General features: G+C 40.3%; 1 protein-coding gene across 2 annotated transcripts in view; it reads right to left on the bottom strand.

The window, feature by feature from the left end:
• The window catches only part of LOC109472591 (mucin-like protein), a 28,242-nt gene extending 28,014 nt beyond the window's left edge, over positions 1-228 (bottom strand). Inside the window, exon 1 of one of the 2 annotated variants that reach the window (XM_019772377.1) lies at positions 70-228. The gene's annotated coding sequence lies outside the window, so the exon portion shown is untranslated. The remainder of the gene's footprint in view (positions 1-69) is intronic. The other variant, XM_019772379.1, reaches the window with a different exon arrangement.
• Positions 229-17,071: the final 16,843 nt, after the last annotated feature.

Genomic DNA, 17,071 nt, shown 5'->3' with positions numbered 1-17,071 from the left:
AATATACTGTTGACGACAAGGACAGAGTATGTTTAGGAAAAAGTGTTAAATAATGTTAAAAAGACTCACCAAAAGATCCGGAAAAGATGTCCTCACTGTAACAACTTCTTCTCACACGGTACGTGTTTATGCAAGAAGATCCTAGTCGTCTGACAATAAAGAAATACCGGGCCTTTTTTTCACTGACCCTTGTACACAAATCCTCTGGACTGTCTGAACACTTGTCGGACGCACGCTAGGCTATATGAGTCGGCACACAAACTAACCGTTGCTATGGCTACGGGCTTAATGATATGCAAAATAAGGTGACGTCGTCTACACACGGTGCCATCATCTGAAAATGAGGACCCAATTGTTTGCCCATTGACGCAAATGGTTCTGGAGACCAATTAATTGTTTGGGGACAGTCGGACCGGTTTTTTTAGTGGCGACATGTCAACCTGTCATGTTTCAATCTATGGTGACATCTAAAAGTAAACAGAGGTGTAGAAAAATATGCTAAAAACTGTTTCTGTTAAAGGCTTGACACGCAAACTCTGAGAGAACAGAGATGGTTTAAATTACAGAAGCAGGCTAGGCTGACACAAAAGTACTCTTCTTGTACTTAAAAAAACTACAGCAACAATTATCGAAAATTACTTCTACCAATCAAAAAGTCTATATAAACCAGCTTTTGAAGACACACATATTCTCAAAATCATCTTGTATATTTTTACAGCTTACACACAAAACGAAAGTGGTCTGAAGCTGTTTTTGGGGCAATGTTGCGTACGACATATTTTTGTGTTATGACGTGTTAAAATTTAAATAAGGCAAATATGACAGTCTTTTTGTATTGGTCGGGCATTTTTGTTGACTGATATATAGAACAACATTTTATTTGTGTTCTATAGAAGTAAGGGACAAACCACGTGGAAATTAAAACATGGCCGGCCCTTTTAAAATGGCTACGCAACCCTCGAATGGTTTGTTGTGAAATATTAAGTACACTTTTCTGTAGTCGTTCTGTTGGGTCCACAGTAGGTCTTAGTAAACTTCTCCCTATTCTAGATTAAGTAGCTATCTCACGTCGAATATCAATGTTCGGAAATGCATTGTTAACAGTAAAAACTAGCTTAAGTGCACTGTGAACCATGTAACACCTTTAGTGCAGAATGCACCAAGTAACATCTAGCGTCAGTGCACAGCAAACCAGGCAGAATTGCCCTGATGAAGATGACAGACGGTCATCGAAACGTCGGCTTGTAAAAAATAAATGGTTGTGATCAAAGAACTTTGCTATTCAGTATTTCCCTGTTCCCTATGGTACCAATTCGATGGTAGACCATGTAGACAAAAGTTCACCCTCTAGCAAGCAAGGGGTGTGCCAAAAATAACACACCAACGCGCCCACGTACTGACATAGCACTCGGGGCAGGTTTTATTTCTGTCTCCAACCCAGGCCACACCAATTTTATTTGTTGGCTCTCGGACTTTTTCGGAAAAAATATGAAGCGACAGGGCGAAAAAATAGAAATAAGCACAGGCCTAGGTATCCTATTATAGCTCCAAGTACTACGATAGAAGCCATGAAGTCAACACAAAAGGCTGGGTTGATATTTAAACAATGAAATTTAAACTTTGAATAATACCACTGCATTAATAGATGGAAAATCTGTAACAAAAAGGAAGAAAAGGACTTTCCTCAACAGTTGGGGGCAAAATATGAGCGTTTTTTAGTTGATTCAGTACCAGAATCTTTTTTTTTTTTTGCAAATCAGAAAAAAAAGGAAGAGGCGAATCCGAGAACCAACAAATTAAGATGGTGGGGCCTCACAGACAACTCACAGACCTACATGTATTTGTGGTGCAGTACATGTACGTGTCTGTGTCTGACTTTGTGTGAATTCACTACATAGGAGATGCAACTGCACTACATAGAAGCTGAAGAAGCAAAGATACAGCAAGACTAAACCACTGAAGTTTGTTTCAATAGGGAAACTTTGGGATAATCTAGGAAACCCAAAAAGAAAGAATTCATACTGGAATAGGTACAGTTATATAGAGAAACAAACCAATGCATCGGTAGAAAAAGCCACGAAAAACGATCAGAATAATAATCTCACACTATTGCTACTTTAATATTTATACACTATATAGTATCGTACACTATGCTATTCGGTGTCATAAAATGCCCTATTGTAGAAGCACAAGAAGGAACACTGTGAAATAGAAATTTCAGACAAATCACGTAGTTCTATCTGTTGATATCTGAGGAGTGGTGTACAAGATAAGCTACATAAAATGCATATAAATCAATCGTCAACACGATAAGATTTACGACCAATCTATGACCATTACATTTAAGTGCTGTACCTCTCAATATGACTATCATCTATCATTTATACAACTCTTCACTTGAAACCCACCACATGGACAAGAACTTTAACATTTACAGTTTTTTTTTCTTATTAAAACATACAATGACAAGACATGGTGGCGACACACTCAAGTTACACTCATAGTCATGTCGCCACCAGAAAATACGTAATACAGGCAAGCAAAGCACGAGTTTTCATATAGAAGTTGAATGCAATAATTCATCAATAAACAAGTGAAACAGATATATAAATACTGACAGGATTGATAGAATTTATAGTTATTGGAAAATAAGATAAGTGGTAATTCACAGCTGGAGCAAACTGTTATTTTACGAATACGAGCATATTCAAGAGGAAAACATAAATGGACAAGGCGTTAGCATTAATGTAATAATGTATTTCTGCAAATATATAAACAGTGATCAACTTACTTTTCTCTCGGTCTAGAAGTTCAATCCAGATATCTGAAAGACAAGGGTATAGTTTGTCTATAGAATCCCTGGTAGACAAAGCAAGTTCATGCTAGTGTGAACTTGAATGCGTTAAAAATAGAATCCCTTTTTTCAGAGCTTGTTTCAGATAGAATATGGCCTCCTCAGGACAGCTATAACACATGCTGACATCATGAAGTCTTGTGTTTGAATTGAAACCAAAGATAAAATGAAATATATATTCGTTTATTTTGCCACGTAGCAGAGCTAACCATCTAAAGCACGGGGATTTCATATATGAAAGTATACATCCTTTCTGACAAGTCAGATTGGTATAGACCGGAATATACTAGTGAAAACTGGTTTGTTGGAACCATGAAAAGGGCCGACAGAGACATGTGCACGCATAGGAGTCAGTCTGGGGGCGGTGTGTGTCAGGAATAAACGGGAGAAGCTATAGATAGGACGGCCCATGGCAGCTTCGGGCACGTCCCTGTCCCGTACACCTGTTGTGTCAAGTCCCCTAAGGCCACAGCAAGTAAATTGTATGGATGATATCCTCTGCAGTCTCTAAATCTAATGCGAGAGGGCAAAAAAACAAGATTCCTACATGTTAAAATTTTGACATTCATAAACCTTGTTAAACAAGAAATGATACTGATAAAATATTGTGCTAAGTTTACTGCCGACTACTAGTATTAGAACATCCATTTCACTGCAACAACTTTGAAAAATAAAAGTTTTCAATCATTGTATGTACAAATGGCTTTGATTCAGTGGGAACATCACATATGCACAGCCACCACCACATATAAAAGGAATGAAATACTTCACTGCATCAAAGTAAAATACAAAACATTGAAGCAGAGCCTTGTCTTGTCTCCTCTCTTCATAGTTATCTGCCATCCACGTTCCGGCATGTCAACAGACATCTTTGCCCATTTTCGGCATGTTGACCACTGTCAGAGGGCAACAATTTTTTTTTCATAATCGGGCGAAAATGAATGCGTGCTCTGATGTCATCCATGAAAATGACTTGCTGTGGCCTAAATTCTGCCCCGTTGCTCGGATACCAAAGTCAGTGTCAAGTCAGGAATTCTAGGCTCGCCTTGGGGCTATTTTTTGGGGTTGGGGAAGGGGGAACATAAGGTCAAAATGTGCAGAAATGTCAAGGGTCAGTCGGTCATATCATACTAGTCACATGGTAGCGCCGCATGTGGTAACTAGCATGTCTAGATCATGAGATATCAAAACCGGAAGTTCAGCTGCATTACCATAACAAGCCGCTAGGGGGTCCAAAATCTAATCATGTTGAGGTCACATCAAGACCTACCCACCTACCAAGTATGAAAACAATCCATTTAAGCCTTCTTAAGTTATCGTGTCCACAGACGGACGGGCGGCACACACACACACACACACACACACACACACACACACACACACACACACACACACACACACACACACACACACACACACACACACACACACATACACGAACGCCTCTTAAAACATAACCTTCTTGGCGAAGGTAATTACGAGAAAAAAGCTTGTAGAAGGAATTAGACAAGAAATACAAGAAAATGTCAAAGCAGGACACCTTCACATACCTAATGTCATGCAAGAATAAACATATAGTATGTTGGTATGTTACTATGTGTTTCAAGGAGAGAGAAGAAACAATGGTTATTAGTAGATAAACAGTAGTACACAGTTTAAACTTAATAGATAGAATTTTAATATTTAGCGTTAGAATGTAGTATTGTTAGTGTTTAACTGTTCTGTACATGCTCTAGACCACATATGGTCACATTTAGTCCATATAGACAGGCATATGCAATAAAGATTCATATCATATCATTAATTTAGGTCAAATAAGACGAGAAACCTTGCGGTACGATTCAGACAAAAGTTGCGAGAAAAATGTTGGTAAAACAGTTAATTTTTTTTTACTCTACCCCCAAGTCAACACGCCTATACATAAAATATTTCAACACTCCTTTGATCATAATGCACATGCATATACACAATGCATTGTCATTCTCAGAGGTAACTGTTATGATTTCTAAAAAAAGGAAAGAAGGAAAGAAGATAACATTAGAGGTGTGTTAAGCGAGTTACCTTTGGTCTGAAGGTGCTTGACTTGCTTAATCACGCGACTCGTAAAGATGCAGGGAACATAACCACGGTTTTAAGTGGACAAGACGGAAATGAGAGCTTGTGATGTTTTGCAAAATATTATCAACCTGTATTCACGCAAATCCCACAGGAGCACGGAAAACACAGGGGACATATCCTAATCATTTTGAACACGAACAAATATCCTTTATTTTCATGAACACCCCATGATACCATCTGAACTATTACAAACAAAGGAAATTGAGGGAAAAAATACAACACATATACAGATGTGCTTTGAATCTAAATTTTACATATTTGGCATCCAATGCAATTTCACGGCGGCAAAATTAATATATAAAAATATAGTGAATAAGGCAATCTGTATGATATTGACACATAGTGTCCCACATTAGCACATTTGAATCAATATTTCATACTTTAGGCATTTAAAATTGCAGAAACAAGCCCCAAGATTAGTTCTTTATTTTCTGGGTGGTCCCCTAAAATCAGCCCCATGTCCTTCCAGTAACAATTTTTTTCGTCAGAATTTTTGGTCTTTCTGTTTCATGAATGTCAATACACATTGTGGCAGTGTTCTGTCAACTCAGTATGTAGCTAAGTGACTAGAATATTGACTTCAACAAATCTGGTTTTCAAGCCCTAAAAACTGCATTGGATGCCTTTTAAAACGATTTCCTTTGGAAAAAATCCATATCAGAGAACGCTCCCTTGAGGTGTTACAAAGCACATAGTGGTAAAGATGCCACCATGATACTTCAAAACCAGACTACATTTTCGAGGATGTGGGCACTATTATTTTCTATTGCCCGGCGCGTCGAATCTAAATTTTACATTTTTGTCACTCCAGACGTTAAATAATTTCCTTTTAGAAAAAATGCATATCACAGAACGCTCCCTTGAGGTGTTACATAGAGAGGATGCCACCATGATACTTTCAAACCAGACTACATTTTCGAGGACGTGGGCACTATTATTTCCTATTGCCCGGCGTGACGAATGTAAATTTTACATTTTTGTCACTCCAGACGTTAAATAATTTTCTTTTAGAAAAAATGCATATCACAGAACGCTCCCTTGAGGTGTTACATAGAAAGGATGCCACCATGATACTTCAAAACCAGACTACATTTAGGAAGATGTGGGCACTTTTATTTTCTATTGCCCACCGTGTCGAAACAGCTCAAGGGGTTACTCACTCATCAGCACATGTTTTAACCTCGAACAATGGGACAGATAGTAGCACTACCAGCATACGAAACATATCCCAAAAAGGTCACGCATAAAATTACAAATTCCCTGTTATGATATTTTTCTAAGAACAACGTTCGAATAATTCTATCCTGTCTACTTTGAAAGAAAACATTGTCAATTCATTAGCTGAATATGAGAATTTGAATACGAAAAATGTGGAGTAAAATTTGCTAATTCTCTAAAGGTCAATAGGTGATTAGCTGCAGAGACGATGTGGATTTATTGGCTGCATAAAAATGGCCCAGTTATGTCAAACCTTTTACACGTGTGGCAAGTGAAGACACGGCGTCACCCAATTTAGCTAGTTTATAACTCACATGCGACTTGTCCAAAAACGCACAATTCAAAATAGATAGATAGATAGATGGATGAATGGATGGATGGATGGATGGATAGATAGACAGGTGAACATATGAAAAGGTGTATATGTTTGTAGTACAAACAGAACTACTGATACTACTCTAACTATATTAGCTGTAAAACTACTCTAATACAGAGGTTCGGCATCTTCTCGTTTCTTTGTGATGTTAAAATTATAAGTTGAAATGGGTGTGTTTAATACAGGATGATCAAAGCCCATAAGAAATATGAATTTTTCAATATTAGTCAGGGATTGGAAGTATGGAACCGTTCTTGTAATATATCTGAAAGATCACAATATAATTACTTTGTATTAGCCAAGGTGACGGAAACACTCCTTCCCAACTTACAAGCCGACATCATGTATGGCGGAATTCTCTACAAGAGCAAATGTGCAAGCTTTTATAAGAATCTGCCAATTTTGTAGTCTAGGTAGAGTAGAGGACGAAGTGCATTTTACCATAGATTGTCCTTTATATGACAGTGATAGACGCATAATTTTCGGTCATGTTTTAAGTAAATTTTCTCACTTTCGATACTTTACTTGTAAAGAAACAATTTAACTTCTCATACAGCCTTATACATTTATACAATTACTAAGAAGCGAGAGGAAGTTGAAAAGACTAGAATACATTAGACGTTTTTATGTACATGAAACAGTCATATGTATGTGTATTTGTATATGAATATGTATATTGTAATCTTGTGACCTGTGCTTAGCCAAGTGGGGCAAATATGTACAATAAAGGTCGACGTCTTCATTTTATAATGTAAAGTTGAAATACTTGCAGTTATTTTGAAAAAAATGTTCTGGTCTTAAACACTTATATACATGTAGATAGTTTTAGTAGTGTAATTGTTATAAGCTCAAACTTGATAAAAAAAGACGCCTTTTTTGCTGAATGAAATGAGTAAGAAGACTGAAACTATTTTTGGCTCAATGTCTGCTTGAATATTCTCTTGTGTTTCAGGAAATGACTGATGTTCAGTGTGAATATGTAAGGTACCCATCCTTTCAATTTACCCGTGTGTTTTGTCAATAGGTAAGTGATCGCACCCCATGGAATATGAAAATTAGTCATATCGAGGGGAGATCACGTCAGATCTAGAACATGTTGCGGTCGCGCTTATAATATCATCACGACAGTTACAAATCATGAAAGAAAGAAAGAAAGTTTATTGCAAATACTTACAAACAACATAAGAAAGAAAATACAGTGGTATGTGAGACTATATCTACGTCTAGCATTATACTATACTGTAAGTCCAGTTATGTTCACGAATGCTTTATTTCACGAGATGGAGCAATTTGGAAGTTCACGAGGTCTATGACTTCGCGAGTCGGTAATTTTTAACAAGGCGTTACATGTCTGCAAATTTACCGACAGTCAAGAATTTTTTTCCGCGTGAGGTACGTGCGAGGTACGCGCGGTTAGAACGTGGTTCCGTGGACATGACACTGTCCAGACTGAAGCCCATCCATGCGAACTGGGTCCTGGGAGCATTGGACAGTATCGCCAACAACATGGACATCGCCAGGGGATGGGACCGCACAGAGATCTGAGCCGCTGTGAGCCGACGGGCGCGTGAGTAAAAACAAAAGCCGCCGCCATGTTTGAACTTTCGGCTCGCAAATGTTGCCAACTTCTGCACAGTAGTCCTCGCGTAAATCATCTTTAGTTGTGAAATTTTAGCGCACTGTTCTATAAATTTGCTGTTTGGTAACGTTTAAAACCATGTTGATTCAACAAGTTGTAAAAAAAAAATAAAAAAATCAAGCAAACTTAGACCATTAGACAACGCGCTATGTAAACAAAGGCCGCCATGTTGGATTTCTTGTAATTTGTCGATCGGCTCGGCAGTTACTCGGCGGTAGATTTTCGTGCAATTCTTCCCTATAAATACCTGTTAATGTTGTATATGTAGCGTAAATTTTCTTGGGATGTATGGAAATCTTGTGAAATGATTTTTTTGCGTGTAGCTTTGGTGAGTAACGTTGAACTCGTGTAGTTTGATCTCTCGAGGTATAGACAAAGACCCCGCTATCCGTGGCCCACGCTATCCCGCTTGGTTCTATTTTTTTGTCCGATTTTCCATACCGTAAATAATTCTGCTTTACGTGGCTTGTACACAACAACAACTTTTTACCGATGTATGTTGTAAAATTCCGTATGTACGATGTTGCACATGTTTACAGCTGTTCACCGCTACGTTATCGCCGAACTAGCGTTCTTGTTAAAACTGATGTTGTCTAGTCGGCTTTGTAAACTTTTACCGTTCTTCGCAAGAAACACTTGTATTACCAGTAACAAAATAATGACTCCGTGAACCATATGCTTATTGAATAAAGTTTATTTGATTCTGAAAAGAAGTCTGCTGTTATTCGTTGAGTCTTGTCATTTACTAGTACTATGTTATGTAGAAGTTGTAAGTATAGAGTTGAGACGCACGATGTTTGGGGGAGGGGGGGTGGTACGTACGGAATGGGTTCGCGAGGAGGTGAGTTCACGAGAAGAGCGTCTTCGTGAAAACCGTGAACTTAAAGATTTCGTAATCAAAAATGGACTTACAGTATTCTACAACATGCATGGTACTAGTTTAACTGTGTTTGACTTCTTCTTTTTAGGCAATGGAAGACGAATTTACCCACTTCTTCTATAATATGTGGGTTCTTTGATTGTAGTAGTAAAATTGTTTTTTTTTGTGGTAGGGAATGGTGGGGAAGTAAGGGAGCATTTTGGACACGGTACTAAATAATTGTTTTTATAAACCACCCCCCTAACAAACGATGCAACACACCTTCTTTTGCAAAACTATGAAGGAAGAAACCAGAGCTATTTTGTTCACCATCTACATCCAGTCCGTTTTTAAGGCTTGGAAACCCGAGTTTTCAAAGCCAATATTCTAGTTATTTATCTACACACTGAGTTAAAACCACACTATCCCAATGTATATTAACCCTCTTGGAGCAAAAATACCCAAAATTCTGACAGAAAATGGTTACTGGAAGGGCCCTGAGCTGATTTTTAGGGTACCACCCAGAAAATATAGGTCTAATCTTGGAGCTTGTTTTTGCAGTTTGAAATGCCCAAAGTATGAAATGCTGATTTAAATGTGCTAATGTGAAACAGTATGTGTCAATATCATACAGATTGCCTTATTCAGAATATTTCCAGTTTTGCTGCTCTGAAATCGCATTGGATGCCTTTAATCACACACACTGTACAGTGAGCGATGAGCAATGTAGGAAGACCGTGTTGAAAGCTCTGCACGACGGTTGCATTTAAAACTACCAGACTGTAACTCTTTTAATACCCAGTGGCAAACCTACAGCATGTTGTCCGTCCCTCATTGTTGGACAGGCGATTTTAGTGACCTAGATAGACACAATAGGGGCTAAATTATTGATAATGCTGGTAGCGTGGACATTGTGAATAAAAGCCGTTTCACAAATCAGAAAGTGAGGGTGGCTTACACATACACGCGTCGGTGAAGATGCGTCAAAGGTAACCATGGTGATGGAACGATAATAACAACATGTTTTTCGAAACCGGTCGCTAGGCGACGAGTGTAATTTGATCCACCTGTTGCGGATAGCCTGCGGGTGTTTATACAAGTGTGTTGGTAACTGTGTAGGAATTTGACTCGGCAACTCTGAGCTAAGACTTCTCTTCCGGGGCAAAACATAGCCTGGTAACCAGACCGCCGAGAGCTCAGCGCTATCCCTTCGGCGCCGAGAGCGTTTGGGGCCCGCCAGCCAGGCCGCTTTGGAGGGGGGGGGTTCTTCGCTCACAGAAGACAAAGCGTAATACAGGAAAAGTTACCGTCAACCCGACCAAAGGTTTAGTACCCAGGCTAGGCTACCCTGGAATCCAAACTCGTTTTCCGGGCCGCAAGAGCCCTTCGCCCGCTGGTGTAAATTACCGCTACGGTGAAGTCTAGCCCGTAGCGGTAATTTAGGCAGGCGGGCGAAGGGCTCTCGGCTGCCGAAGGAAAACGGCTAACGGCCCGATACTAGTTTGGCATCCAGGGTAAGGCTAGGCATAACCTGGTACCCGGTCTATCGTGGTTTTGGCAGGCTGTCTTCGGGGCTTGAATAGTTCCCCCCCGCCCAGTACAACAGACCGCCCGGTAGAAGTTTTGCGCCTGAAGGGAGCTTTTCCTAATAGAGTCTAGCACGCCGAGAGTTGGTGCACCGGTGGTGGGCCTAATCAAACTCCCGCCGTGAAAAACCTACCGGGGGAACCTAGCTCAGGCGGGCGGGGAAGAGCTCCTGCAGCCCCGAAGAAAACCCGCCCCAACCACGATAGACTGGATACCAGGTTATCCGGAGGAAAAAAAAAACTTTTTCTATTAACGTAAGAATGAAAGATTGCTAACAATAGACATAAAAGACATAAATATTGTAAAGATCAGACTTCATTATTCAGACAAACGTGCGCAAGACATTATTAAGATGACAAATTGAGGTTGTCCTTCAATAGAATTAAACAAAAGTTTAGGACAAGAAAACCTACAAGGAAACCAACACAAGAGTAAAGTTTGAAATAGTATGGGTCGTGTGGCGTAACGGCAGAGCATCCGGCTCAGAACCAAGACCCCGGGCCAGTTCGAAGTAGTCGAATTCTGTCATGTCACCGATCTTGTGCCCTCGGGAAAGGCAATTTATTCATACGACTTTCCTCACTTCACTGAAGTGAAAATGAGTATGCCAGAATGTGATTGAAATTGTACGGATCGTGTGGCATAACGGCAGAGCATTCGGCTCAGAATCAAGAGGTACTGAGTTCGAATCCTGACATATCATGTCACAGATCTTGTGCCCTCGGGAAAGGCACTTTACACGACTTTCCTCACTTCGCTCAGGTGAAAATGAGTATGCCAGAATATTATCATGATCATGATCGTGGGCATGAAAGGAAAGAGAAGAAAGTTAGGACAGAACCAAACCAATTACCAAGTGGGAGCCACTGGTGGCCTGTTGGGGGGTAGGGGGTGGGGTAAAGGGTCACCGTGACCAGCCCTGACAGGTGTTCTCTCCCGCCCGAAGGCAGCTACCTGACAACCCGATCGACTACATGTCTAGAAGTGAGGAGAGTGTGTCAGTAAAATAGCCAGTGGTAGGACAGGGTACGTCGGCAGAACGTACTGCACCTGTGCGAAACCCGTGATGTACTATGTATAGCACTTCGGCCCCTGCCCGAAGGCAGCTACCTGACAACCTGATCGACTACATGTTTAGAATAGAAGTGAGGAGAGTGTGTCAGTGCTCTAGCCAGTGGTAGGACCTTAGCACGTCGGCAGAACGTACTACACCTGTGCGAAAAGCGTGATGTACTGTGTATAGCACTTCGGCAGAACATCTCATGTAAGGTCGTATTCGCGCATATGAGGTTAACATCCCGTCTGTAGTTTTCAAATGTTGTGTTGGAAAAGATATCGTCTGCAACAGGCAAAATTCTAATGAAACGTTGACCAAACATCCAACAATAACAACAGGCGCAGTACTTTCTGTCGACGTGCTGGCTACCTCATTATCGCTACTTTGAGAAGAAGAAGAGAAGAAGAAGAGAAGAAGAAGAGAAGAAGAAGAGAAGAGGAAGAGACGAAGAAGAGGAGAAGAAGGAGGAGGAGGAGAAGAAGAAGGAGGTTGGGTCACCGTGACCAGCGTATTATGTTCCCCTGACAGGTGTTCTCTCCTGCCCGAAGGCAGCTGCTGACAACCGGGACACCCTGCTGATCGACTACATGATAAGAAGTCAAGCGTGTCAGTACTCTAGCCAGTGGTAGGACAGGCTACCTCACTACCCCTACTTTGAGTGCAACAATCAAGAAGTCGTTCAATTTATTTGACATACACCTACTTGTTCTTAGCCATTCCTTACTTGAAAATGTTAGACAACAGCCTATTTTGCAGTGAAACATATACTAAAATAGCCATTGATAGACTCACACTAAAGGCTTACGCCTAGTATTCAGTGATTTTTTTTCAGAAAATTTCTTTGCTGCTACTTGAGACCCCTGTTGTAGAAATGTATCTGCATAAATACAATCATATTTTAAACCCAAATCTCGCGGTTATGCATAGGTTTTAAGCATGAAAATTGTGAAAACGACTGACAATGATAGATAGCACAATGTACTATGTAAACCATTTCCTACTCAGATTGGTTTGTACTCTATAATACAATCATGACATCTGTCTGTGTATGAGGCTGACATTTCAATTTAATGTACGTAGATAGACAGTCACCTACGTCAAAACGGCACCAGACGGTCAAAATAACACAGATTATGTAAATGTTGTAACTTGAAGAAAATAGAAGACGAACGCCATTTTGTAACAGAATGTGAACTGTATAGCAAAGAGAGAAATGAACTATATATGTTTGTACAACACCTATTCCCCTATTTCATGCATTTAAGTACTGTAGAAAAATTCATATTCCTAATGCGACTAGACAAACCAACCATCGAAAAACATATCCGTTCCTTTATTTCTAACTGAAAAACGAGGAGAAGTTGAATTTATATAACGATGGTGAGTTACTTTTGTATCTATTAACTGTATCCGTTCATCTTGTTTTGTTGTGTACTTAGCCAAGTGTGGCAAAAATGTGCAATAAAGGTATTCCTTCATTCATTATTTGTCTGTGTAAGCCTGACATTTTAATTTAATGTACGTACATAGACAGTCACCTACGTCATAACGGCACCAGACGGTATAGATAAACTGTACGGACAGGTGTGTCGCCAGGTCAGCCTCAGACCCTCGGGAATCACACTGACACGTGCGTCTTTGTTAGGCCACACCAAGTAAATTTTATGGATGACGTCCGCGCGCGCATTGATTTTGGCCTGTTCCTAGAAAAAAAAAGAAATTCTGCTCCCTGTAACTATGACCAAAGAGTCACGACAGTGCCGCAAATCATCAGATTGACGTGAAACCCGTAACGCGAAAACAGGACAGGACGACAACTGCTGTTCCACCTGATTTATTGCTGTTTTCATGATGAATAAAAGACTTCTTGCTTGTTACACTGTGTCACCTCATTCAATTTGTGTCCTAACATTTGTCGTCTCTTAGTATATTTCTAATCTAGGCATCTTGTTTTTTAGGGTCTTTCTTGTTTTTTTTCGCCCTCTCGCATTAGATTTAGGTTCTCCAAAGGACGTCATCCATAAAATTTACTTGGTGTGGCCTTACCTGCATCATTTCTCTCCCTGGTAAATCGGCTTACGTTCCAATACCGTAATCCGCGGCTCTTCCAGTGACCCCCGGCCTAAACTGCGGGCGCTCAATCTTCACATAGAGGGGGAGACACAGGGTGGTATATTTCACAAGAAAATCCCATGAGGGGATAGCCTCTACCAGGCTTTGGGAGGCGGCTGAAAAGAGTAGAAATAGACAGATAACATGCTGAGGGAGCTGGTCCGATAGAGAGTACAATTTGCTCCTCCAGAAACCAACAGAACCAACTCTCCTAGCATGTTATCTCTCTATTTCTTGGCCAATTTCTACTCTTCCAGCCACCTTTTGAAGTCTGGTAGAGGCTAGAGAAGACGCAGTGTGGTTTTATTTTACAAGGAAAATATCCCATGGGGTGTCTGATAAAAGTGAACAATTATAGTCTCTAGCAGGCTTCGAGAAGCGGCTGAAAGAGTAAAAAGTGGTCAAAATAGGCAGATAATATGCTAGTGAACAAAGGAAATTCATTAGCCTCTACCAGGCTTCGGGAATATATCGGATGAAAAAGTAGAAATTGGCCAAAATAGAATTTCTACTCTTTGCATCCGCTTCCCGAAGCCTGATAGAGGCTAGAAAATCATACCCACAACAGACACCCGCAAAACAGACTATAGCCCATTTTACTCTTCACTGTGCGCTACATGTATTGAGTCTAAAGCATACATAAATCTGGACTTATTACCGACAACACTCGTTGAATGTCGTGTGTGTTCCTGACAGTGAACTTCCTGTTGCTAACTTGTTGACACCCGCAAAACACACTATTCTGTTCTTCATTGTACGCTACATATATAGAGTCTAAAGCATACATAAAGCTGGACTTATTACCAACACTGGTTGAATGTTGTGTGTGTTCCTGTTGCTAACTTGTTGACACTCGCAAAACACACTATAGCCTATTTTTTTCTCTTCACTGTGCTCTACATACTGAGTCTAAGCATATATAAAGCTGGACTTATTACCGACAACACTGGTTGAATGTTGCTAACTTGTTGACATCCGCAAAACACACTGTAACCTAAACACACTGTGTTCTATATTGTAATTGAGTCTAAAGCATACATGAATCTGGACTTATTACCAACATTTCTTGAATGTCTCGTGTGTTCCTGTTGCTAACTTGTTGGCACGGAGTTGCAGTGTTGGAGCATGTTGTTCTAAATTCCCACAGCTGTTGACAGGACTAGCACTATGCACGCACAATCTATTGATTTATACATACATAAGACTGTAACTTGTCCTACTTTTCTGTTCATTTGCACGACATGACTTATGCAATGTCTATACAAAGGTTATATATATCTCATTGAATGACGGATCTGGCACAGTAGACACATAATTTGCCGGATGAATTTCTGAGAAAACCAGGTTCATATCAATAGATGATAGGAAATACGCCTACGTGCGATAGAGCTGTAAAAAAGATAAAATCGATATAGGATACCGTTTGTTGCTTTGAATGCCAGCTTTTCCTGTTTACTTTTTTATTGTTGAAATGGAATGTGTTTTTTTCACGATTGACAAAGGATAGGATAAGTATAATGCTTCGTGACGCAGAACCTACGTAGTTACATCGACACATAATGGGAAGTCCTTGACTTTAGTATGAGTAAGGCCATGTTGATTTGATTATATGGATGACATCCTCTGGGAACCCAAAAACTGATGTGAGCGTGCGAATAAAAAAGTTTGGCAAAAAAAAGTTGCTTTCATTATGAAATCTACGTGGTTTTAAAGGTTGAACAAATGACACAGAGTATGGTTTGGCGAATAATCTACTCTTCAAATTCATTTCTTTACATATTCGTCTTTCTCGTTTGATTTTGGCATTCTACGATATTTGTATCGTTTTTCAATATTTTTTGGGCATATTACGGTATATATTTGCTCATATTGCAACTGTTTTGTACGATTTACAGTATGGTTGAATTTTTTTTTGGAAACGGCCGAAAATTCATGCGCGAGCGGATGTCATCCATATAATCAAATCAACATGGCGTAATCTCCAAGCAGATCTTTGGGTGGCTACGATACAGTGTCAAATTGGCAAGGCAGTATCCCATACGCCACCCAAGGAGCAAATGGTTACTTACTTAGACTTAGTTCCTCCCGTGCAAGGCACATTGGGCAGCAAGTCTTCTCCACTCTGCTCTGTCTTTGGCGAGAGACTCGGCATCCTTCAGTGATATCCCCCTGCTTTCCAGATCTTTTTGGAGGGTACGGCGCCATGTTAGTTTGGTTCCCCCTCTTTTCCGCTTGCCTTCTGGTTTCAAGAACATAGATGTCTTGGCATGGCGGTCTGAGGTCATCCTGAGGACATGTCCAGCATACCTCATCCTCCTCTCGGTGATAGTGATGCTGAGTGGTTTTGTACCCGTTCTGTCGTATACTTCCTTGTTGGTGATCCTGTCTCTGTATGTTATGTGTAGAATTTTACGGAGGCATCGTTGTTGGAAGGCATCCATCTTGTTCCGCATTTTTATGCAAATTGTTACAGGTGGTCAATATAGACTACATTTGTCCCAGGCTGTTAGGCTTCTTGGAAGGGTAATTACCTTCAAGCCAAGAAGGTTATGTTTTCAGTGGCGTTCGTGTGCGTGTGTGTGTGTGTGTGTGTTTGCCTGCGTGCGCGCGAGTGTGTGTGGGTACCTGTGTGTGTGTCTGTGTGTGTGTGTCTGTCTGTCTGTGTCTGTGTGTCTGTGAACACGATAACTCGAGAAGGCTTTGATGCATTGCCATTAATGTTGGTAGGGGGGTAGGTCTTGATGACACCTCAAGATGATTAGATTTTGGGCCTCCTAGCGGTTTGTTATGTTACTGCAGCAGAACTTCTGGTTTTGCTATCTCGCAATCTGGACATGCTAGGGTCACAGATTTTGGGCGGTACATAGCTCTTGTGCTCGCAAAGAAGTCACGCGAGTTTTCTTGCTCTGGAATTGCAGGACTATAGAATTAGATTATAAAACAGCCGATAAAACAAACCACCATTGACAGTTATTACACCATTGGAACATTGTTTTTGAATCTTTTATACACTTTTAATACTAGGACAAAACGACAACAGTAGTATATGTCTACCTCAGGTTTACTGATGTCATCCACCATTCATTTACATGAGGCGTACCTACATACATACATTTGTACATACAGACACATACATAATATGAGATTCTTAATCTAGTTCTCAGAGTACCTGCTCTTTTTAAAACAGCGAAATCGCTCGCTTTTTTATAGCAGCAAATGTGTCATAAATGAGGGCGTATTCAACAAGGAAT

Source organism: Branchiostoma belcheri, unplaced genomic scaffold, assembly GCF_001625305.1.
Source record: "Branchiostoma belcheri isolate BF01 breed outbred unplaced genomic scaffold, Haploidv18h27 scaffold28, whole genome shotgun sequence".
Taxonomy (NCBI): Eukaryota; Metazoa; Chordata; class Leptocardii; order Amphioxiformes; family Branchiostomatidae; genus Branchiostoma; species Branchiostoma belcheri.
The sequence above is the reverse complement of the archived record's forward strand: the minus strand, read 5'-3'. Positions and strand labels throughout refer to the sequence as shown.